Raw genomic sequence first — 25592 nt, forward strand, 5'->3', positions numbered from 1 at the left:
AGAAAAAGTTTTTGTCGCGCAAAACGTTTTAAAAATTGGTAGCACAGGTTTCATTGGCATCTCGATAAAATAAATTAAAGAGCATTAGGGATTTTGTAGATACGTGGTTTCATCGCATGTTCTGCAAGTATACTATTAAAGCAATCATTTTTAAACAGTTCCTTCCATGTAAGGCATCGCAGCTTAACGAAACCAAACTTATACTTGGGGTGGCGGGACAATGGTGCAAATGGTATATTTGAATTGCTATTAAATGAGATATTTACAAGCAAAGAAATTTTGCAATGATTTCCAGAATTTTTTTTAATAATTCCATTTTAAACTAAAAATAATTGTTCAATTTTTTTAGCAGATATCATTCTCCAGTGTCATTAATAATTTAGTTTCTTCACTTTTAATAATGTTTATTTTTCCATTATTCACAAAGTGAGGCTCTTCCCCCTCTTTTCTTTCTCTGAATACTAATTTAATTTATATAAACAAATTACTTCATTGCTTATGATTAAAGTGGATAAAAATACAAGTCAACATTTTCTGTTAATTGTAATATTTTTATTTCCATTAACAGAAAGGTTATTTCTTTCAGTGTTTTGCCCTCGGATTAACCATAATTATGTGTCAACAGGACACAGCATCTCTGGTATTACGCAGGTTAATCGGGAGTCAAATTTGTAATGCGAACTGTGTTCGTTTGCGCCCACTGCGGTGTGTAACTGGAATGAGAGCTGAGCTCGTTGACGACCATCAAAAGGTAAAAGCATACTGCTTAAAATTTAGGATATATTCAGATGTGACATTTAGATCAATCTGGCATCGCCCAGACGGTATAGTGGTTAGGGGAGCCTACTAAGGTACCGAAGGGCCAGGGTTCGAATCCCGGATAAGACATGGATATTTGTAAATGTATAGTGTCGGTGCGGCATGGCGGCACTCTAAACATGCGGCGAGCCGAAAGTCCTCTCGTGCGGATTGATGGGAGACCCCAGATCCCCCCCGTGGTGCTTTCCCTCAAAATTGGGGGAGTAGGCTTTGGCAACCATTGTTCCATGTAATATGGACACGACAACGCCAACAATAGATAAATCTGGCGAACAATATCTAAATCTTGCCTGCTTAAAGAAAGCATGAAACTTGTTTCTTGTTCATTACATTAAAACAAAACATACACAGGGTGTTTGCCTAGACAGATTAACCCTTTGGGAGACTGATTTTATTCGTTGATAGCTGAAACACAATGAAAGTTATAAAAAATCGTCACATAACTTATTTGACTGGAACAAAAATCACGATGAAACAACACAATATATCGTTTTAATTCTATAGATGTAAAGGCCAAGTAGAGGAAGAAATATCACATACATTAAAATATACAAAAATATGCACGTAGTCCTCCCAAATGCTTTGTTAATTTAACTCCTTATTCCAAATACTTCGTAGTTAGAAAGAAGTTATTACTACGTAGTTATTACTGCGTAGTTAGAAAGAAGAATAAATAAAGATTTAAATACATAGAAGAAAGGAAACTCCTGATGACACTTTTGTAAATGTAACATAAAAAAACAGTCGCAAAGCCAAAAAGATATATTAGCACAAACATATATCCATCGAGAATACTTTGTCGAGGCCGAAAACATACTCATTTAACCAAACTGCTCGCACGAATTGTATGTATACCAACTACCGGGAGTCAGTACACAGTTTCTGGAAACGATCGTCGTATAGTCGGAATCAAACTGGGAGATATGGGCCCATAGAAGTCGCGATTGTAAACACAAGCATGCCGCTATAAACAGGCAAAAACGTATATAACAGTGTCTCTGACTACATACTTAAGCCACGCATATTTTTCGAATGCGATCATAAAACGGGAACTAGGAGCAGGGAAAGAGAAAGACAAAAGGAAAAATAAGAAGTGAAAGGAGAAAAAATCGCAAGAGCAATGAGAAGCAGGAGGCGTAGAGATTAAATGGTTGCCGGCCGAGATGAGGCGGAATTTATACAGATGTCTTTAGGAAAGAATTGTCCATTGCTTCGCGAGATATCGTAGCGATGGTTCATGGGAAGGGGGAGGAGGAAAGAGATGGAAGAAGAAAAAGGAATGGACCTAAAAAAGATGAGATGGAACCGATGGTCGAAGCTAGGCTTCTGTTTCAAGTTTCTGGAAGCTTGTCGCGTGGGTTGAGTATAAATCACGCAAAAAGACGGAAATACTTGAGACACACTTCGCACGCGCTATCAGGAAAACTAGAAGGAAGGGGGGGATTGACTTCTAGCGCGAGAAAGAAAAGGATTTTAACTTTTTTTGCGAAATAAAAGGCTTTCCGCTTTTATCTCCAGGCACGAGTAGCCAACATTTTTATGTTGCTTTTTACTTCTCTTCGTGATCCTCAAAATGAGATCTACTGTTCTTATGGTCGACATTTTTTTAAAACCTGTTTCGGTTTCCGGGCAAGAAGAGAAGGTTAAGGGAAGGTGGATGAAAACGGGAAAAATCAACATCCCTACGTGAGTAGACATACTGTATCTTCATTACAGATCTTAAAAGTTTAGTGGGCAAGTTAACTGTAGAGAGAAATGGCGAGTTACGCTTGAAAAATGATACAGCACAATTCGAAGTTACTCTTAAAGCATGCATCTCTAAGCGTGCATTCTTTCTTGACTTAAGTATAAATATTACACGCGTAAAATAAAATATCTGACAATGATACAGCAAAATACGAAGTTATTTTCAAATGGTTTCCTTTCTTAGTTTAAAAGTAAACGTACACGCACATAATAAAATAAAAACACCTTTACTAGCTAGAAACTTATTTCAAAATTTCAGCAGTTAGTTTTTTAGTTACTGCATTTTCTTTCCTATAGATGCAAAAAATTAACACAGCATGAATACACATTATTGAAATACTAATAGCTAAACCTAAGCTACAAAAACAGTTATAGAGGTTACGAACTTGATCTACCATGGAGGAAAACCCACGAAAATCACACATATTTAGGAAACTTTACATAGCCAATTCGTTCTTTTTTGAAATTTAATTTCTAAACTCTCCATATTATATTATATTTCAGTCATTAATATATAAACAAATAACGGGAGTGAACTAATGCACTTATTTATGTAACTATTCAAACTTAAGAGCACAACTACTGGAAAAAATATCAGAACACTATGCGTCTGCTTATTGTGAAATAAAATGTGAGTGATACAAAAACCTTTCATAGTAAAATAATTGCAATCAGCTAGTACATAAATATTTAAAACATTTCAGAAACTGTAAACGTGATTCATACGATTGTGATACCAAAGAAACCACTTTAAATAATCATACGATGATTTCAATAAAAATTTAACAGAAAGTAAATTACATAACGTATAAACTTTATTCTAACACACAGATAAAGAAGGCACCGTCAAAATGCAATTTTTTTTAACATAACAGCAGAGGCTTTTGAAGAAACTAATGCATTTCTTTTCTAAATATTTGAATCCAAAGTAATAAAAATAAATAAATAAAATTAGAATAACAAATTACTCTCGCATACATAAATATTTAAAGACTAAAAGCACAATATTCATTTATTTATTTACTTTTAATTTTGAATGCCAAACTACTTTCATATACATAAACATACAGAAATTACGAAGATAATAATATAAACATGTTATACTAAATTTTCAGCATTTCTTTCTTCCCACGCCAAATGCAACAAATGAAGTTGTGCTCCTTCTCGTCTTGAAACTTAATAAATTACCGCTTTGAAAATTCCAAGAAAATTTAAAGCAGCAGTCTGTGCAATTCACGAAAAAAAAAAAAAAAGTGTAAAGAAAACAGCGATTCGAAATAGAGGCTACTTTAAATATATATGCGCTACGAGCATCCTAGACATCAGATTCAATGTGATTTTTTAGCTCAGCTCAGAAGCGATATTTTTACTTTTTTTTAATTATTTACTGAGCCACAGAAATACGGATTCTCTGATTCTTTCACGAAGTACAAGTTTGTGTCTTGGAACGCAGCCCAGAACGTTGTCCCACTTATCGATTCGAAAGTCAGTTCGCTTCTGCAGCAGGAGCCACTTAGTTTCCCCTATACGCTTTGCTAGTTTCTCATTCAGAACTCCATCGCCAGTCAACCACTTGTCCCAGTTGCTATCGCGGAAGCATTCCCTGGAATGAAACCCCGTTCATTTATTCCATCAAAGTATTTTAATCTTAGAAGTCATTTTAAAACCTCAATGGCATTTTCATAAAGCAGCATAAACCCTCGATTTTTATAAAGTATTCTAAACAGCAACAAATGAGAAGGTTCTTTAAGTATTGGTCATGACAGGAAAAAATTCTCTTCAGAAATAATTAGAAAGGCTATTTGTATATTAAAACTAAACAAAGCCACAGTCACCGTACAGTTTTAATAATCTTATTCAATGATAATTTGATGCAAATCCTATCGCGAAGCAAACATTCTGAAAGAAAAAAATTAAAGGATTAGCAAAGGTAAATATTTTTAAAAAAACGCTTCGAAACTGAATTGCTAAAAAAGTAGAGAGATAACTCTTCCAATAATTATAACCTTCGTTTTAATCTTCATTAAAATTTATTACGTAGAGAAGAATCTTTTCCTCTGTCGTAACGATGTATTTTTTAATATTCAAAGTAGAATTTTAGCGGCTTAATTAAATTAATTTTATTTTTTCCAATATTTTCCCGGCCTAGTTAAATGAAACTGTACACTTACGCTATTTCAAATTTATGTTACAGCACCAAAAATATTCCTTATTATTCGTAATTATTATCATTTTGTCCCGAGCCAAAAATAATTAAAAAATGCACAAAAGAACATTATAATAATAAGAATCTGAAGGTAATTTCAATTTATATTTCATTTACACTTTTTTACAAGTTTTTAGACTGTATGCATGTCAAACTGTATTAAAGAAATTAATGTCACACCGTAAAAATAGTTACCATAAATATTATTAATTTAAAAGAATTAAATTTGAAAATATGGCAATTTAAAATGACTATTCTGCAAATCAGTCGAAGCGTTCTCATTCTATACGCAGATTAAGCCCGAACATAAAATAACATAAACTACACACAATGCTAAAACAACAACACAAACTTTAACTGACTCATAATGTCATCACACTACGCATATATTTAGATGCTTTATACCACTTTCCCCAAAACTTTATGAGGTAATTTATTATAATAGTTCATCAAGTAACAAATTCTGTTAAGGAAAATCAACAAAAGGATTAATTACAGCTAAGAGAAGATAACGATAAACAACAGTTCTTCAGTAACAGATCCGAACCATGCAAAGCACTCTATAATATATTTTACAACCAAAACGTTTGAAGCATTTTAAAATGTTGGTTTCGGTTGGTTTTATAAAATTATGGCAAAGCACTCGAGGGCTATCTGCCTTAAGGGAGGGATGCCTTCGTGGAGGACTTTTTAAGAGAAACTGGATCGTATACACGTTACACATGGGGAAAACCATGAAAAAGCCCATGCAGCCAGCCCGTTCGCGGGATTCGAACCTCGGACCGAACTACCAGTGTTCAGCGACGTTACCGCTCGGCCGCTGGTGGGCCCATTTTTAAAAAATAAAGAATAGTAGAATTTTTAACTTCGATTAGGCACTCGATCTAAATTTGATACTGGTGATCCAACTAAATGATAAATATATACTGGTGACGCAGCTAAAAAAAAATGGTCACCAGTCTATTCTGTATCCAGGCCTACTAGCACCCAAGCGGCACAGGTAGTTCGGTCAGGGAATCGAGGCGAACGGAGTGGCTGCATGGTTGTTTTCCTTATGTTCTAACGTAGAAACGGGCCAGATTCCCTTAAAATGACCTCCACGGCGTACCCCTCCTTTTCCTTCCCCTCCTTTTTCCTTTTCCTAGTGCCTAATGACGGAGCAGGTAAATAATTAAAAAATAAATTAATTAAAAAATATATCCCGTAAACAATTTCATCATTCTAATACTATTATGATTATCATCTTCAAATGCGAGCTTGATTTTTGCATCTTTAATTATAATTTCGAAAATTTTAATTAATTTTCCTCTTTTACGCTATTACTTCACCCGGCTTTCTGTTGATAAGTGCATAGGATCAACATCTTTCTCCAACTGTTACTAGAACAGCACCCATTAAAACTTAAAATATCATATCTTCAATAATTTAATAATTTTTTCAAATTTATATTCACCTTTCATTTCGTTTTTAATAATCCTCCTATTAAAACAGAAAGACTGTCTTCATAAAGGACTAAAGGACGTATTACGGTAAAGTGTTCCGTATTACACTTGAAAAAAAACCATACAGCCCCCACGCAATCAGTCCATTCAATCGGCAGAAACAGGCGCAGTACCAGAAAAGCTTTACTTGAAAATCGCATGGTCATTGGTCGGCTAGCGAGTTGCAACAGAATATAAACCCGCAGCACTGGCAGCAAATCTAAAATAAACAGTATAAAATTCTATAATTTATTTGTCACACAAAAAGTAAAATATCTCAGAAAGTTAAAACTAAGCTTCTGTACTTCGGGAGTTTCAACTTTTTATTTAGATCAACTCGTAACTCGAGCATCGGCTGTTAAGAGTTTATTTGAATCAGCTACATTCTGGAGACATATAAAGACAACTTAAGCAAACACATTACAATCTTGACTTCTAAAATTCAAACACGAAAAGGATGAAAAATAATGCCGTATGACTGCATTGCAACTGATTTTATGCATAGCAAAAGGAAAAATCGAAACTTCCGACGTGACAGGGCAAACGCCGAATAACGTATGACAAGAAATGTTTATACAAACATCATCCTCGCAGAGTTTAGTTTGCCCATTTACCATATTTCTCGTATAATATGACTTTCATAACTTGCTTTTAGACATGATAAAGTAAGGAAAAAAACAACAAAATACACAAAGAAATATGACAAATGAGAAAATGATGTACTGTCGAAAGAGCTGCTTCGGTATTATTAAATACTTTACTTACACAAAATCTTTAGCAAAAACATAGATAAAACTTGAGAACAGACAATATGTATTTGAATTGAAATGCAAAAGACAACGAATGAAAACAAAGACTCGGAAAAAGCTTCTTACTGGTTTTCTTAAAGACAAATGGTATGACTCGTAAAACAAACTGATTAAAAAGAATTTCGCAAATAGAAGCTTTAAAAAACTGATTCTTTTGGTTGTAAACTTGGTTACGATTTAGGCTAAGAAAGCAATAGAGTTTCGCTAGTAGTATAAGAAAGAGTAAAAGAAGTCACGGGTCGGAAAGGCAATGGAAAGATTCACATCCGGTTTAATTTGATTTTGGTTTACTTGGCTACGGCAAAGTACACTACGGCTATCTGCCTAAGAGTAAGGATAATTTCGTGACCGAGTTTCGAAGGGAAATTGGCTCGTATATATGTTACACAGGGGAAATCCACAAAAAGCCAATGCAGACATCCCGCTCGCCAGGATTCGAACCCCGGACTGAACTTTACGCCTCCGCCGCTGGTAGGCTATTCATGTCAGGAACTTTTAAGAACGATTCTCATTTAAAACAAATATCATAAAATGTCACCCGATATAACTGCATAAATCCGTAAACTGGAATGGATCATTACAGACAAAAGTCTGAAGTAAACGTGTCAGGAGACAGCAACATAAACCATATAAAGGTTTCGGAGCGATGAAAGATCAAATACATGAATCGGAATAAATATCGGAAAACAAAACTAAAAAGAAAATATTACAAACTGTATGAAAGCTTACAAGAATTCAAAGAAAGGAAATTAACAGCTTACACTTGGGGCAGATCCAGTCATGCAAATAATAAATATGTAAACAAGGAATCAAACGGATACTAAATTTTTTAAGATACGTTGTAGAAGCCAAAAGTTCAGTTTTGTTTATCATGTAAGCCAACTTTGTGGGTAACTTTGTGGACAACATCAATGAGGTTCTTGAATACAACGAGACTGTAAGAAAAATTTTCCGAGAAACGCGTTTTTTCCAATTCAGTTTAAGCCGTTTAAAACTAGCTTCCAACATTAGTTTAAACGGTAGATTTTTAGCCAAAACAGGAAAACTGGATCGTGTCCACGTTACAATGGAGAAAACCACAAAAACGCCCATCAGGCCAACCCGTCTGACAAGATTCGAACCCTTAAACGAACTACTAGTGTTCAGAGAATTTATCGCTCCGCCGCTTTTGGGCCTGAGACATTTTATGAGCTTGGGGGAAAAGTTTCGCCTGCAGCGCTGCCTCGCGTAAGAGAGAAAGAAGACTATATACTTGTGGGAGACCTTCGCGTAGGCCAATCGGATTTGCTGGATGCGAAGTTTCCCGAAGTGTTCTTTCGACACGCAGTTGAGGGCAAGGCCCGTAAAACAAACAAGGTTAGGCTCTTCGCAACACTTACGTCACTACTTAGATAAGTGAGAAAAATGACGACACAAAGGAAGTAGTTGCTTTTGGGCAGACCAGAAGCCAGTGACGTCACAAAAGATCAAACCTTGTAGTACAGCAACCTTGGTTGAGGGTAGCTAGGAAATCTGATAATGGTTTAGTACTCGCGCAAGGGGGTTCCATCGCCGATGGAATGGGTCGGCTTTTTTTGGTTCTCCCCATGTGTAACTTAATACCCCTTCCACTTTTTTATTAACCTCTTAATGCACTCAACTGAGTTAACCGAATGAAATTATTTCCGCGTACCCAAGTAAATAATTTCTGGAATCCCCCTCCCGCAACATATGAATACAATAAAATATATCCGTTACAGTTTTGAGCTAATATAAAGAAAGAGGTTAAAGTAAAGAAGAAAATAACTGGCGGAAAAAAGACCACTTTCCTGAATTTTTATTATTGTATTAAGAGATTAAATTCCCAACAAAAGCATTCCTCCCAGCAGGTGAAGTATTCATTATGTGCCTTGCTATAAATAAGAAATCTACAATACGAAAATGTGACAGTCACACCCAATGCATGTAAAAGTTAAGTTTTTAAATTTCTACCTCACCTGTAAATATCAAGACATTATTTATTTACGGTTAATTAATAAATCTGCTTTCCTACACATGCTTTTATTTTTTCTATCAAATTTCTTTTTAAGGCATGCCTTCATTACCTTATTATAGGTACACATCAGTCACCAAGAGGATATGAGTTTTGGACACTGGTAGTTCAAACTGGACTCGAAACCCTAACAAAAGGGCTGGGTACATAAATATTTCCGCGATTTTCTCCATGGGCAACAGCTAGTTTTCCTTACAATTATTGTCCACAAAGGTTTGGTTTATTTAATTGTGGCAGAACACTCGACGACTATCTGCCTAAGGGATGTCTTCGTGGAGGACTTCCCTTATTCAGGACAGGACTAAGTGTGGGAAGCACCAACACATCGCCATTGGCAGAACTGGTGTCACTCCTTCACACTAACCGTCTTGAGAATGAACACCTCCACAGGGCGTACTTACGCCAGGCAGCGGTGTTGATTGAAACGTTAATCATTAGGGCATAGAGAACTTGTGGTACGGGAGATACAGTTGCTGATGACAATGACATTACAAATACAATACCATACATTACAGTTGATGGTGAAATTATAAATATATGTACACAAATAAACACAAATGAATGAAAAAACATTAAACATTATTATCTTGGCTAAGTTATAGTGATATTAATGTGATGTTATTGGGACAGTGTAGCAGTTCATAGATGGTTCACAGTTCATTGACAGTTCATGAATTGGGTCAGAGTTCATACATACAGTAGAGTTCACCAGTTCCAGTTATGCCATTTTTAATGTGCATAACTGTCGTCATATTGTCTAGGTGCTAAATCTGTACTGACATTGATACACTAAGATAAAGGCACCCCCATTGGAAAACTGGCGTCCGTTTCAGAGAAGAAGAAGCACTTAAAACAGTTATGGAGCACACAGTTCCAAGCCATGACGGTGGAGTGTGTCAATTATGTTTTTGATAATAATGTGGTAATAGTTTGATACTAAACTGGCTCGTATACACGGTACGCGTGGGAAAAACCACGAAAACATCCATGCAGCCAGCCCGTTCGACGGGATTCAAAGACCGGGCCGAATTTCTGGTGTTCAGCAAATTTTACCGCTCAGCCACTGATGGGCACAAAGGTACCCTTAGCTTTAGGCATATAGCCCCCCCCCATGCTTTTCCGTAATCATCTGAACAAACAAATTACCTCATTTCACATTTCCTTACGATAGTAAAGCGTTCCATCATTTATTTACGCATTAAAATATGCAAATAATTTTCACGATTAAACTGTAATAAAATGAAAGCACTAGTTCCACACGTTGTACTCGAAGTAACTAACATAAATCTTACATCTTTAATTTTAACTAATCAAAAAGACCTTCCCAAAGACGTAAGTAATTTATTCATTAAATAAACCTTAAAGCACCAAATATTAAGGTCTTAATGTTCTTTTGCCTCTATGGATAATCTGTCTTTTAGAGAATTATACCTTTCCTCCGAATAAAATTCTTTTCTTATTTCACAGAATTTAGACATAGTATTTTCATTATTCTGGATATACGAAGCCAGTTTCATTAACAGAAGTTATTTCAAATTAAATCTTGAGTTAACAATCTAAGTATGATTTTGATACGTACGATTGATTCTACGACTGATTCATGATACGTGTTAACAAAACTACTTTAGTAAAAAATATTTTGCGGTAAAAAGACTGTTTACATTCCCATTTCGGAATAAGTGATCTGCAAGGTAAGTCTATTCGACAGACATACACATTCATCTTGAAAGCAGATGCGATATGTACATTACAGTATCGCAAATGCATTTCCTCATGCAGATGACCTTTTCAAATAACACTGTCTTTTCTCTAGATTATATTAGTCTAAGAATAAAATATCTAACACATACTAAAAAAGTGTTAATCATACAGTTTATGCTGCCCGGTCTGGCTGCATGGGGATTTTCGTGTGCATCTCTATTTATAATGTGAATACGAGACAGTTTTCTTTACAAGGCCCTTCACGACGGCATCCCTACCCTTAAGGAAATAGACTACGAGTGCTTTGCATAATCTAAAAAAAAAAAAAAAAAAAAAAAATCCAGTCTGAGGACTGAGCTTACCAGTAAACAAAACGAGAAAACGGCAAAGGATTTGCAGTTCAACCAAATGGCAGGGAACGGGAAGACGGGATGTTCGTTTTCATGATTATTTTTTCATGTGTAAAGTAGATATGAGACAGTTTGTATACGAAAGCATTTCATAATGGAATTCCTCCTCTTAGGTTAAGTTCTCCGAAAAGATATCTTTGTCCTCAAGCAAATAACTTTAGTGTACTGTGTTTTATCAACTAAATAAAATTCAGGAAGTTGCAGGTTCCGCTGGTCGCCGCACTTAACATACTAAATGCATGTTGTTTTCCGGCTGTCTTGATGTGTTTGCCTCAGTGGGCGCTTGAAGTAGAGTGATAACTTGGTCAATGAGCCCAGGAGGACAGCTAGGATGGATGGAGGGTGAGTAATTGATACATAAAACAGTCTAACTCAGGAAGTACGTTCGCGATGCACTTAAAAAGTAACCAATCGAAAACAAAATGCTCAACAAGTCACGTTACTTTGACGCTATATTACGCTAATTTGAAGCGGATTCCGAAGCTTCTAATGCAGCGTTCAGACGTCGATGAGCTATTACGATTGACGCAGCCATTAGGCGTAAAAGTGATTAGCGTCGTTCACAAATGTGGAGTAGGATTTAAGCCGCAGACAATCCAGGAGGGTAAAGTTACGCAGCTGACTCAGAGAAATCGTGGACTGGATATCATTTCGCGTTTGCTTAGCTATGATTGACCGGTTCTTACACCAGGTAACATAAAGTTGAACAATTGGAACATTTAGACAAGATCCTTATACCAATTTCCATGACGTCGCAATTACTGGTTGCCTAGCAATGAAGGGGCGGCTTATGTGAATTGCAACCATAAAACCATCGTTTGAACGCTCCCTTATTTAACACAGTGGCCTAAAAGTGTCATGAATCCTATTAGGAATACTACTGAGAAAAAGGACTTCGAAAAAATTAAAAAAATGTTAGCTTCCCTTCCATTTAAATATCGATGAATTACTTTCGGAGGTAGGAAATTAGCAACAAAAACTTTTAGGTTCGTTCCAATATTGTCCCCTTCATGAAGTATTCTTCAAGGTGTATTTCATTTCACGTGTGCTTTCATCCTATGCTAGAAGCAGTCTTTTCTAATCGGAGTTTTCAGTTGAAAATGAAGATATAAAAATAAATGGCCGAACCGCACGCAATGCGACTGTTAACGATAAAACTGTTGTAATCCCCTCTTTGTGAAGTTTTATTTTTACGCTTCGATGATAACGTTATTTGTCATAAACATCGGTGTCGCTTTAAACGTGTAATTTTATCACAAGTTATTTACCGCACGCTACACCGCTTTCACATACAGTCGCATCGAACGTGTTTTTATCTTCCAGCTCCAGATATTACGCATTCTCGATAGCGTCGTAAAAAACATCTGGGGAAGTGCATTTACAATTTTCCCCACCGGGCCACGATTGCTATTGATTTACATTAATATTTTGTCACTACTAGGTTAAAAATGAAAAATCTAGGCAAGTAGCGAAGAATGTTACTCTTTTGTCTGCTCTTCATTGTGAAATCAGTCTTATGTAATAATATTACGACATGAAATATTTTTGTACATTTTAATTGAAACGACTAATTTTTGTGAACATGATAAAAGATATTGTAAAATAATGCACACACACACACACACACACACACACATATATATATATATATATATATATATATATAATGTTGTATGATCTTAAATTCACTTAGTTCGAAAACAAGTTAAATAATAGAAATGTATGTGTAAATAACAGAGCAATTACAAAAGCAGAACAATAGGAAAATGTATATTTTCTGAATGCTGTATATATAAAATGCGTAAAACAATAATAATAAAAACTGAATAACTTACCACAGGGGTCATAAGGATAGACTGCGGTGACAGAGGCATTAACATGAGGAGGGGAAAATAACAAGTGAAAAAAAAATGGCGGAAAAATATGATGGCTAGCTACTGCTTTGTTTTAAAGTTTGGTTGGTGTATTTGATTACGGCAAAGCACGCGATAGTTATATGCCTGAAGAGAGGGATGCCTTCGTGGAGGACTTTCTAAGAGAAATTGGCTGATATACACGTTACACATGAAATAAACGCCCATGCAGCCAGCCGCTAACCGGTGATCGAACTACCAGTGTTCAGCGATTTTTTATCGCTCCACCGCTGATGGGCCGTTTTTAAGGAAAAAGGGGAATAACAACATGATACTTGTAGCAACCAACTGGGAACTTTCGATTTAATCTTCGACTACTCAAACACAGTTCTTCCTTCAGAAATCTAAATCAGATTACGTCTGTTGTATTTGCCCTTTGATGATGATATAGAAATTATTTCACTCCTTTATGGTCTTTTAAAAAGTTTTCATTTTCGTACAGTTAATAGCGAAATACTTTCATAACACTGTATCATCTGTGTAGGTTTTGTAGGCAAATCACATACTTTTTCGGATTTTATAGCAGATGCTCTAAACCAGAGTTTCTTAAACTATGGGTTGTGACCCCAAATGGGATCACATATCGAAATTTTGGGTCGCAAAAATTCAGTTCGATAGTTGAATTTAAAGAAACTGCATTCATAAGACTTTTAAATTACATTAAATGATAATAATTACACGTTATATAAAGTGCAAAAGGAATTTGTAAAGCTATCTAGCGATTCAATTTAAAACTTAAATTTTCACAAAAATTTTTGACGAATTCTGGATGAATTGGATTTCTCACTATTTCTGAAATGGCTCTAACTAGTGCTTTTAACTAAATGCTCTTCTCTCATTCAGCATCACATATTTTTATAAAACTGCTTTTTCAATTCGACGCTAATTAAAACCAAGTGTCGTTCAACGCTGAAATATGCTGAAGATGTTTTATGTCCAGCAGTGTCAAATATCGCACCAACATTTAATTTGTTTTGCAGCCGGAAACAAGCAAGTCTGTCTCATTAGGATTTTCCTTAATTTTTGTTTGCTTAAAATAAATCCTAAAACTACTTCCTTTTGTATGTATATTGTTTACCAACGAAGTAAATTATTTACGGGAGGATATTTAATTTTATATCTTTATTTTATATTTAATATCTAGGATCACAAAAATAATCTCAGTGATAAAAAGGGGTCGCGAGTGAAAAAAGCTTAAGAAGCCCCTTTCTAAACCTTAGTAAATGAAAATGTCACCTGCTTCGCTTTCAAAATAGAAACTCTGATTTGCAGAATTTGCTGTGTCCAGTTTTTAAATGCACTTTAGGCCTACCAGCGGCCGTACAATAAGTCGTTGTTCGGTCCAGATTCGACGCCCGGTGGACGGGTTGGCTGCACGGGGGTGTTCGTGGTTGTTCCCATGTGTAACGTATATGCGTGCCAGTTTCCCTTAGAAAGTCCTTCACGATGGCATCCCTCCTCTTAGGATAGCCCTCGAGGGCTTCGCCATAGTCAAATAAACCAAATGTTCTTTAGTCGTAGCGTATTATTCGATTTCCTATTTATCCTTCTGCAACTTTAGGAACACTTTAATCGAAAGCTTTTAAAGGAATGAACAAAGACTTAAGAGCCTTGGTGGATATTGTAGAAAATAATTTAATATTAATGCCTTATATTTGTAGACAGTCCTGTCGAAACGAATTCACGGATTTATTTGAGAAAGTGAATCAGCTTATTCATACGCCTTCGTGAATTAGCTGATTCAGAAGAAAGAAATTAACTTCTCTGGTTTCATTATTTCTCAAAACAAATATCGCAAGAGGCAGAACTTAGAATCATCTCAGATGTTTGAATTAACTTTCTTTCTCTTACGCATAAAGTTAAGTGACAACATTCTTCCTTGACATTTTTTAAGACCTTCGAGCATCCTAAGCTTAATGAAAATAGAACTTGATTTTTTATTTATTTCTAAATACTACTCAGATAAACCAGAATTTCTTTTGTTTCACTTCATTATATTCTCCTTGTTTTATTGTGCACTAAAACGTTATCTTTATTACTTTAGTTTAATCTCCATTTAAAAGCAAACCGAATTCGATTCCTGCCACAAACTCGTTTTGAACTACAGAAATTTTGCATAAAACAGTTTGCCTTTTATAGACGAATTCATAAACATATAAAACTGTTTTAGAGTTTTGTTTCCGCCCTGTCGGAAGAGAACTATTAATTTCCCCTTCGGTAACAAAACGATTACTGAAGTCCAACGCTTCGTCCATCAACGGCCGAGTAAAAACGTCGCTGAACGTTGGTAGTTCGATCTTCGGTCAATTCCAAGCAGACGGACGGGCTACACGGGCGTTTTCGCCATCTGTAACTTCGATACAAGTTAGTTTCCATTAAGTAGCCCTCCATGAAGTCACCCCCCTCTCAGCTTGATAGGCTTCGCGTCAATTGCCATAATCAAATAAACCACGCCAAGTCGGACGCTACGTGATAATCGCCGCATTCCTCTGTTAAAGTAACCTTTAATTTAAAAACGCTTGCCACTAAAAATATAACTGAAGTATAACTGACGATCAAGTATCAATAACTTCACCGAAAAATCGCAATAGGAGGGCGGCGAGCAATTTTATTACACAATATAAATATGCACACCTCAATTCAGTTTATAACACAGTCTTAGACACTGAAATAAGTCCAGCATTGACGGGGATGCAATTAAAAGAATGTGGTTGAACGTATATAAAATCTGATGGAAAAAAATTTTTGGCGTGACGCTACAGAGAATTTTGCCTTTTATCAGAAATGCGAATATCATTTGACTACGGAATTTTTTTTAACAATGCACGCGTATTTGCCAAAAATATGTTTTCAAGGAAGATTCTTTTCAGGGGACACTGGCTCCTATTAACATTACATCCAGGGAAAATCGCGTAAATCACATGCAACCAATCCGTTGTTCGGGTTTTGTTCAGATCAAACAGTGTTAGCCGAACGTTCACTACTGGGTATAATAAAATAAAACTGCAAAAAGCTGGAGAAAATTCAACAACTTAATTGCACTGCTTAAACTGACAGCCAAGAATAGAACAACCCAATTCAACAGACTAAGGAAGGTGTGATGTCTATTTAATTTGAATATTCAGTTATTTTACGTTCTGAATCTTTACTATCCCTTCTCTCTTTTCCGTTTTTCCGCCAGAATGCAAATGAGTTCAAACGTATTTAAGTGAAGATTCGAGATTGTTAAGTTAGAGCGTGTTCTGTCTCTTGAAGGCCACGTTACTTGGTTTGATATTCTAAGATAAGAGTTCCAGTGTTCGGCCTTCCATTATACTTGCCGATAGTTAAATTCACGCTGGTGAAGTCCGAGTCAGCTTTACGTTAAATTACTCTATGTAGTCTCTGGGTATTAGTTGTTTAAATCTAGCTTTACATTTGAATTTCCACTTTGTCTTTCTCGGCATAAACGCTGGCAGACTAGCAAACGCCAGGTGTGCCTTCTATTCACCTTATTAAGTTTTAAATAAAGGGTCTTTTACACATTTCTCTAGTCTCTGTGGTACTTTAAGCATAGCGGTGAGTCACTTAATATCTACAAAAAGGTTGGTCACAAGTTACAGTAGTGAAAGACTTAAAACCTTATTAAAGGAAGCAAACACCACAATTATCATTTATTGTAAACAAAAGCAGCAGCAACAACTAATGTGCAATAATAAAACTAAGGTATGGATTTCTTTACTTTTTTAAATATTCATTAAATCTTCCAAATTTAACTTGAGGCTTATACAATTTTTTTTTTTTTTAAATCTATCGCTTTATTGTATAAAACTTTAATTTGAGTAATGTGTTCATTTTCTTCGCATACAATTTGAAGACAATATTGCTTAAAAGTCCCGATTATTAATCAGTACGGTAAGACAACCTGAAAGAACTCAATCCATTATCTCTTGATGACGACCAAGAAACCTTATCAATCAATCAATCAATCAATAAGGATCTATCGCAATAACTTTCCATTTGATGATGTGTCGAAGAAATATTTCAGAAAAACGAAAGGTAATGATTTTCAGTGTAGTATTTCTTTTTATATAAATCACGACAGAAGTGCAATAATTTTAATATAATTTTAAAAAGCATTGTTTGAATAATAACAATGTGACGTAAAAAAAAAACGAAAACCAGTAGCTATTTTATTAGCAAGGATTTCGTTAGAATATGTTTAAATACTAAAATGCCCGTCAAAGCAATCGACAATTCTTGATTTATATGTCTAACACCCAATAACTCCCCTGCGAAGATTCCACGCCCGAGGGCCAAGAAACTATTTCATTCAAAGCTTTTGAAAATGACAAAGCAAAGCATTTTCCCCCACTTAATGGAATCTATACGGCGATGCTAATTTGGTATTTTACTCTTTCGTATATTAATGGAATCTGAACAAAGAGCCTTATTTTTAATTTACTTTAAAAATAATGAAGCCTTTTCCTAGAAAATGTCTCAAGATATATTTGAAATTAACTACTAGTCTCAGTTTCAAATAATTTATTATAATTGTCTTTAGATAAAAGGAAGGGAATGAAAATAAATAATTCAAATCCTAATATTTTGACAATATGCATGGTTTGAACCATTTTAGGACGAAATGTATCTTCACAACCAAGTTCCGAACGGTCGGATAACTCAGAAACGACACAATAGAAAACCACAAAACTCTAAAAATAATATCGCTCATTTACTTTCTCCTTTTTTTATCTTTCTCATTCTTCTCCTTTTTTAATAACTATTTTCAAATTCAGAAAATTAAAAACAAAGAATTGCTGAAACTAAGCAGACGTGTACGGACATTGAGATGATGGCATTTGCTCGTTAAATCTCTTAAATGAAACTTCATTCATATTTACTACATAAACCTCAATTTAATATGCGCACAGCTATTACTTCACTCCTTTAGCTTTCATGTGATATTATTAAACAAGGTGTTTCTAAAATATGTGGCAAAATGTGCAAGCAGGAGGAGAGGGCCGAATTAAGTAGGCATTACAATAGAATGTGTGTGAGGAACTGGTCTCTGAGGTGGTCTAAGGCGATGATGGAAAGCGGCCCACGGACGTAAATCGATTACCCTGTACCTTTTTCAGCAGTACACATGGCTGCACGATCGCGGAGCTCGTCGAGAAGTATCTTTTGAAGCTACAGACGGAAACGAAGCTACTTCTCAAAAGATACACAAAGAATGATTTCCGAGTAGGCAGCTGTTGAAGCTTCAAATGTTATAGACTACTAATCGAGAGCTATGCAAGAATAGATCGTATCAGTGTTAATAATACTATCTATTCTTAGGGCCGTTCCTAGGCCATTGGCTGCCCGCTTACTTTCCTAAGATTGCAGCCTCCAAATTAAAAAAAAAAAAAAAAAAGGCTCAATGATTAGTAAAACTTATTTCATACTCACTAAGTATATGTCTTTCTCGGCATAAACGCTGGCAGACTAGCAAACGCCAGGTGTGCCTTCTATTCACCTTATTAAGTTTTAAATAAAGGGTCTTTTACATATGACGGTACTTTTCCGTTTTGCCGGCGCAAGCGATAAAGTCGCCAATAACGGTACAACCGATGCCAAACGGAATATTCTCGCTGGTAACCTTTTACGCCTCATTTTCAAAACAAGTCGCAACCATTTCTTACCAGATTGATTGTTTCTTTCAATACTCGCATATAATTTTTATCAGATAGTTCAGTTTTATGTCTAAGGCCATTTTCGGTTATTAAGTCAATTAGGATGCAATCACAGCTCTTACCCGATGCCGAAAATATAGAAAAGGAAAGTCAAGGGTTAAATTCACCAATTCTAATGAGAATGCATTAGTGAAATAAAGCACTGCAGTTTTACATAATTTCTGAGTAAGCTATTCGTACGCATTGAAATATTTCTTGCATTTAAACTTGTGTTCCAAATTAAGATTTAACTTGAAATTAATGTAAATAATTACTGAGAGCTTTAGATTTTTGTAGAGTAGTTTACGTGAGATGAGATCGCTTGCGGTCACGTGATATGAACCGGCGAATCAGGATGTTGAACCATGAAAGCATAGTAAATTCTTAAATTAATATCTTTTTACAAATTTATTGTCTTTATTTATTGGCTTTTTATAAAGTTTTAAGCGATATTAAAATGTTTATGCCTTCAAAAAAAATTCTTAGAACTAAAATTTTTTTAATATGTTTTATGTGTATACTGTATGTTGTCGCCAAGTCTGCTTGGCGAGATTTGCGCCGGCGAAACGGAAAAGTACCCATATGACATATTGTATAAAAAGTACTTACATATGACAAGTACCTACAATAAATTTAATGAATTTAAAATATTTAGCTTGGTTTTGCGAGAGTCCGGCCGCCCCTGATTTTCGCCGCCCGCTTACTTTTATGCGCTGCACCCGCGCTAGGAACGACTCTACGGTAACACGTCGTAGCACCTATGGTCAAAAATCGAATCATTAAGTGATGTTTCTTTTGACTTTACTTGCCTTCTTCCTTACCTTCTTCTATTACTCATACCGTCCTCACGTACCAGCACTTGCACGGGCATTCTGCACACACATTCTATAACAAAATCTGCTTATTTCGGCCCCCTCAACCTAGATATTTTAGAATCCCCCTGTGTATGATACTTAGCACTATCTTATTACATACGTTAAGTTTGTAAATATTTTAATAAAGTGTTCTTACAGATCAAGTGAGAAAGATCGATTGCATTCCTTTAATGATAAAATGATGTGCAAAAACTTGAGGAATAATTTTAATTAACTTCACATAAGTTAACACTTTTCAGACATACTTGATATATACACACGCAGTGGATATATTTCTTTCATAAGAGTATTAGGGACTTTCAAGAATGCATCGGATAGCATGAAAATTAATGCAAGTTTACAGTTTTGTTTAGTTATGGAGATTTATCAAACTAAAAATTTATTTCTACGTTAAGTTTTAATATAATTTTTTGCTACAGACAATAAAAACAGAAATGACTGCTTTGAAAACAAAATGGATAATCTGTGAAACCTACTGAGAGAAAGGTACATCCGCCGATTTTGTGGAAAATGTTTTAACCCCTTACTGCTCGCACTCCTCAATATAACGAGGAGAGGTACCGACTTTTACTTCTCACGCCCATGAAATTAGCATGTTAAAACCGTACAGAAGTTAAACTCAGGGCAAAGCAAAACTTAACTTATATATAATTCGCAAGACAAAATTTCTGATACTTTATATTTTCTTAGGAAACCTTGACAGCAGTACCAGCTTGTATGCGTTTAAAAACTTAATCACTATTATATTTCATTAATAAAAAAAGGGAATATTGTTACGATGTTTTTTAAGTGGTAAAAACTGGTGTTAATAACAGATCGCGTTTATGCAAATTGAAAGAAGTTGACAGCGAAGAACTGCAGTAAATTTCTAGATAAAGGAACGGCTTAAAAACTAAAGGACTTGGGAAAAAAAAGAAATTTACACTTTAGAAATCGCTACTCATTAAATAAATACATCTTGTCCTCAAACTCATTCGACTTATATTATTGGATGCTTGGGAAAAGGCGACAAACTTTTCCCAAGCATCCAATAATATAAGTCGTATGAGTTTGACAAGATGAAGTTTTAGGTCAAGTCAGACAAAACTTGGTTACTTTGATTGATTCTGGACAAAGCCCAATTTATATTTTTGGGCCTTCTTAGAAACGCCTTTCGTTAAGCATCTGGTAAGGAGAATTTAGATCCCATAAATATTATACATAAGTGTAAATCCTCAGAAGCAGCTCACGTCACCAAGAAAAGAATGAGTTTAAGTTTTATGTGATTGCGGCAAAGCCTCCAGGGTTATCTGCCTAAGGAGAGGGATGCCTTCGTGAAGGACTTTCTGGCTCGTATCCACGTTACATATGGGGAATACCACGAAAACGTCCATGCAGCCAGCCCGTTCGCAGGATTCAAATTTCGGACCGAACTACCAGTGTTCCGCGACTTTACCGCTCGGCCGCTGGTTGGCTCATGAAAGAATGAGCAACAAAACCATCTGCGCTCAAATTAAACATTCAGTAACTATGCAGCTTTTGGAGTGAAAGTGGCATAATACGGATCATAATATCCAAGTACAGCATGGGTGTTTTAAATCTATTGTTCTGAATGTCTTCATACAGTTATCGATGAGAAGACGCACATGAGCAATCCAACCGATAATATAAACTAGCAATAAAGTAAGAATCAGTAAATGAACAGTTACCTACACACTAAAATGAAGATAAAGTTTAATTTAAGGCTATAACAATAAGAATCAAATTAATAACTAAGTATTCTTACAAAGGTTTGGTTTATACTCGAGGGATATCTGCCTGAGAGATGCCTTAGTGGAGGACGTTTTAAGGGGAACTATCTTGTATACACGTTTCACACAAGGAATACCTCGAAAACACCTATTCAGCCAGCCCGTTCACCGGGATTCGAACCCCGGACCCAACTACCAATGTTAAGCGCCTTGACCACTCAGCCGCTGGTAGGCTTATCCTTACAAAATATTCACAATACTAAGACTACAATTCTAACTGGAGAACGTCTAACTCTCTGATGCACTGAGAGCGGATCTGAATTATCAAAAATATAAAAATATGCTTAAAAATTATACACTTCTAATTATACGGCATTAACATTATTGTCAATATGCTACCATACATGCAACCTCCCACAGTATCTTAACACAGTACAGCAAATAACGAACCTCATATCTATCACTAACGTTCGTTAATTGATTGTCAAATGAATAAAACCAGAGTAAACAGTTTAAAACTTAAGATACAAGCTCGCACACAAGCTTTCATTACTTTAAGCTATACGAATATAACGCTTAAGATTTTAGCTCCCCCCCCCGGCCCCCAAAAAGACTTTAGGAAATCCATTAGCACTTCGTAAATAAAAGTCACTGGAAATAATCTTAATTATTTAGAAATAAAACAACAAAACTTCGTAAGTGTAGATAAATTTGAAGTTAATATCATGTGAATCAATTCATAAATGAAAATCTCAGTTGCGAATGCAGTGCTACTTCTTCATATTCACGTAATTGTATGATACAACTAAGGATGGAAATTAGTTTCAGTTTCATACACAATGTTCGGTTCAGTAATATTTCATATACAATGCACACAGAGGTCAAAATCATATCATGGCAACTCGCATTCTTGGAAAAGTCAAATTAGAGATTCCTCATAGAGTTGCCACATTTGAATAAAAGGTGAAACTTGAGGAGAATGGAGGAGACAAAGCATATTCAGTTTTATGCGTATACAAAGTACAAAACTCACAAATATTAGAGATTATTAATATTAAATATATTTATGATTACAGTAGCCAACGTATTTACAATTTACGTATGTTAAGACACCACCGTTTATGTACAATTAATTACGTACAATACATGAGACCAAATTACATTCATTCAGCGTGATTACAGTTTTTTAAAATTAAACCTAAGCAGCATATCAAATGACAACAAGGCGAACGGTACATAATAAAAAACACATAAGAAAGGGCATTAATACGGCTGAAGAAATTCATTGTTGAAAATATTAATTTTTTTTAAAATTAATCACAATGAACTGAGAACACTAAAGCCCCTACAGATACACTAAAGCACTACAGATTAAACAATAAAAACAAGGACATAATCATTCTCCAGTTTTTAATTCCAATTCATAAGAAATGAGCATAATAAATTTACACTAGCTACATATAAATTTAATTTTAACACGCATCTAGCGTAATTTATAATCAGTATTTAATTACACGTTACATATTAAAATTAATATGCAATTAGTGTAATTTATAATTAAATAATGTAACAAGAGAATTATTAAAACAAATGATATAAAAATGTATAATTAAATTATTCACTTAAGATTTAAAATTTATTTCAACTTATTCAAATAAACATGTTCAATTAAGTTTATTTGATTAAGTTAAAATAAAATTTGGCACTGAAATTAACAACGGCATTAAAATTAACTACCTCTTTCTCGCTATTTAATGAGCTTACTAAATATATTTAAGAGCAACATTCATAAATTCGTTACTACCCATTCTATATTTTTGAAATTAAAAATTTCATTACAAATTCATGAAAATAATACGTCAAGTCTCATTACAAATTTAACGCTTCAAGAAAAGAAGAGAAAAATTATCTCTAGTTAAGCATAACAAAAGACTACATCATCCTGAAACTACGCATGTAAAGTGAAGAATATTTTAATAAATAATATATGAAGTTAAAATTCATGCAGTACTTTCACCGAAAGAATAAAAAAAAAAAAAAAAAAAAATAGAGAGAGAGATCTAGGGTAGAGAATCTGCACAAAATGGCATCAGGAAATATACTGTACGAATGTTAAACTTTCAAAGGCTGTAAATGGCTGTTTTTCAATTTAAATAAAAATGTGTTAGTAATCACATCCGAGATCCTAACATTTTCAGTTTCTTCTTCAAATATTTCATTTAATGAAATTCCATTCATTAAAGGCCTATATTCCATTTCTCCTTTAATAAAAGAAAATTCACAAGGAAGTAAAATAACAAGATTACTGAAGAAAAATAACTAAGATTTAATTTCAAAACAGGGATTCATGTATCTCATCAAGTTCACAGACATAATGATTATGTTAAGTTATTTGAGTATGGCAAAGTACATGAGGATTATCTACCTAAGGAAAGGAATGCCTTCGTTGAGGACTTTCTAAGGGAAACTGGCTCATATTCACGTTGCACAATGGGAAAACCTTTCCTCGTCTGATATCCAACCTTGGTCCAGCCCTCAACATTCAGCGGTCTTAACCACTTCTGATTAGTGGGTTTCGGTTACAAAAAGAACCAGTGGTTAATGCTACAGAACAAAGCAAAATCACTATGAGAACATTCGCAGTGCCTGAATAAGCTGGCTACTGGAATTTCGTGGTTTGTCTTCCCTTTTCTAATACAACTCTGAACTAGCTGCCTGAGAAAGTCCTCCACAAAAGCATCAGTCGTTGGACAGACAGTCAAGTAATTTGCCTACCAACTACATGTTCAATATTTCAATTTAAATAAATAGCCATTGAAAATGTAATACAAGTTTCCGTGTCATGTTTAGTTCTGTTTTTTCTTCTTTATTCAAATACTGTAATTATTATTGACTATTTCTAGAATTTTAATGTACTACTTGGTCAATTCATAGAACAGAATAATAGAATTTAGTTCGATAAGACTGAAATGAGTAGTTCGAAATACGGAATCTAATTTTTTCCGTCGATTTAATTTGCTAAATTAACTAGTTCTGTTTATAAATACATACATTTTCGAAGTCCTTTATTTGGTGGGGGATAGTTAGCGTTCTGCAGCATATGATGGCAACAAATTATATCTGAAGTAACTGAAAACAAAGATTATGGAAAAACACTGGTCACTTTCTGGTGCCCCGCCCAATTCTACCTGTACCTATTAAAAGTACCCAAGTCTAGGTTCTAACCTATTCCTCTCATAGAAGACTGGTGCAAAAAGTGGAAAGTACAAATTAATGCATCCAAGTCTCAACTACTCATCATCAGGAAAAAGAAAAATAAAAAGAATCTCAAGCGGCAACTTCTATTGTTTAATGAACCCATACCTGTTGTGAAACAAGCTAAATACTTAGGAGTTACCCTGAATAGTAAAATGACATGGACTAACAACATTAATAATGTGAGAAATAAAGCCATCTATGTAATGAAATGCTTGCATCTTATGTTAGGACGCTTTTCAAACCTTGATCTCACCAAAAAGAGATTAATCTATCTTTCAACTATTCGTCCAATCATGACGTATGTCTCACCAGCCTGGACTGTTGTGACAAAAACAAGCTTCAGGTTGTGCAAAATCGTTTTCTAAGACTGATAACTAGTGCTCGGTACTTTGTGCGTAACGAAATACTCCACAGTGACTTAAAATTCGAGCCACTGAATACTTTCTTACGCAAAACAAATGACAATTTCTTCAGGAAAGCTAAAGACTGTGAACATCTGAATTTATTTAATCTATTTCATTATGAAATATTAGACGAAGACAGACATCTCCGTCCTTTTGCTGCTTTTACCCTGAATAGCAATCAGAACTTTCCTACGTAATTGCTATCTATTTCATCTAGTGACTATTGGAAGTCCAAAACGAAGCAGCATTCATCAGAGCCAGCACTTCGGAAGGTGGCGTCCCGCGTGACCTGTGCACACCGCTATCCAGATATACTTTTAATGCAATCAAGCTTTCCTGAAACGGCCGCCCAGTCGGTATGGTGGTCAGGGAAGCTGACTGCGATGCCGAAGGGCCTGGATTCGAATCCCGGAGAAGACATGGTTGTAACTGTCCGTCCATTCATAGGAAAGACGATGGTGCCTCCATAATAAAGAGACCACCACATCCGGCCTTACATAGATTAATGGCCT

General features: G+C 35.1%; 1 protein-coding gene across 6 annotated transcripts in view; it reads right to left on the minus strand.

Annotated features, from left to right (window-relative positions):
* The window catches only part of LOC118187688 (uncharacterized), a 420235-nt gene that overhangs the window by 177202 nt on the left and 217441 nt on the right, over positions 1-25592 (minus strand). The window contains exon 4 of one of the 6 annotated variants that reach the window (XR_015038451.1): positions 6443-6472. The exons of the other annotated variants lie outside the window; for them this stretch is intronic. The gene's annotated coding sequence lies outside the window, so the exon portion shown is untranslated. Of the gene's footprint in view, positions 1-6442; positions 6473-25592 lie in introns of those variants that run through there. 6 annotated transcript variants of the gene reach the window in all.

Source organism: Stegodyphus dumicola, chromosome X1 (genome assembly GCF_044657685.1).
Source record: "Stegodyphus dumicola isolate Sdum_Otavi_A_Nest chromosome X1, ASM4465768v1".
NCBI classification, from domain to species: domain Eukaryota; kingdom Metazoa; phylum Arthropoda; class Arachnida; order Araneae; family Eresidae; genus Stegodyphus; species Stegodyphus dumicola.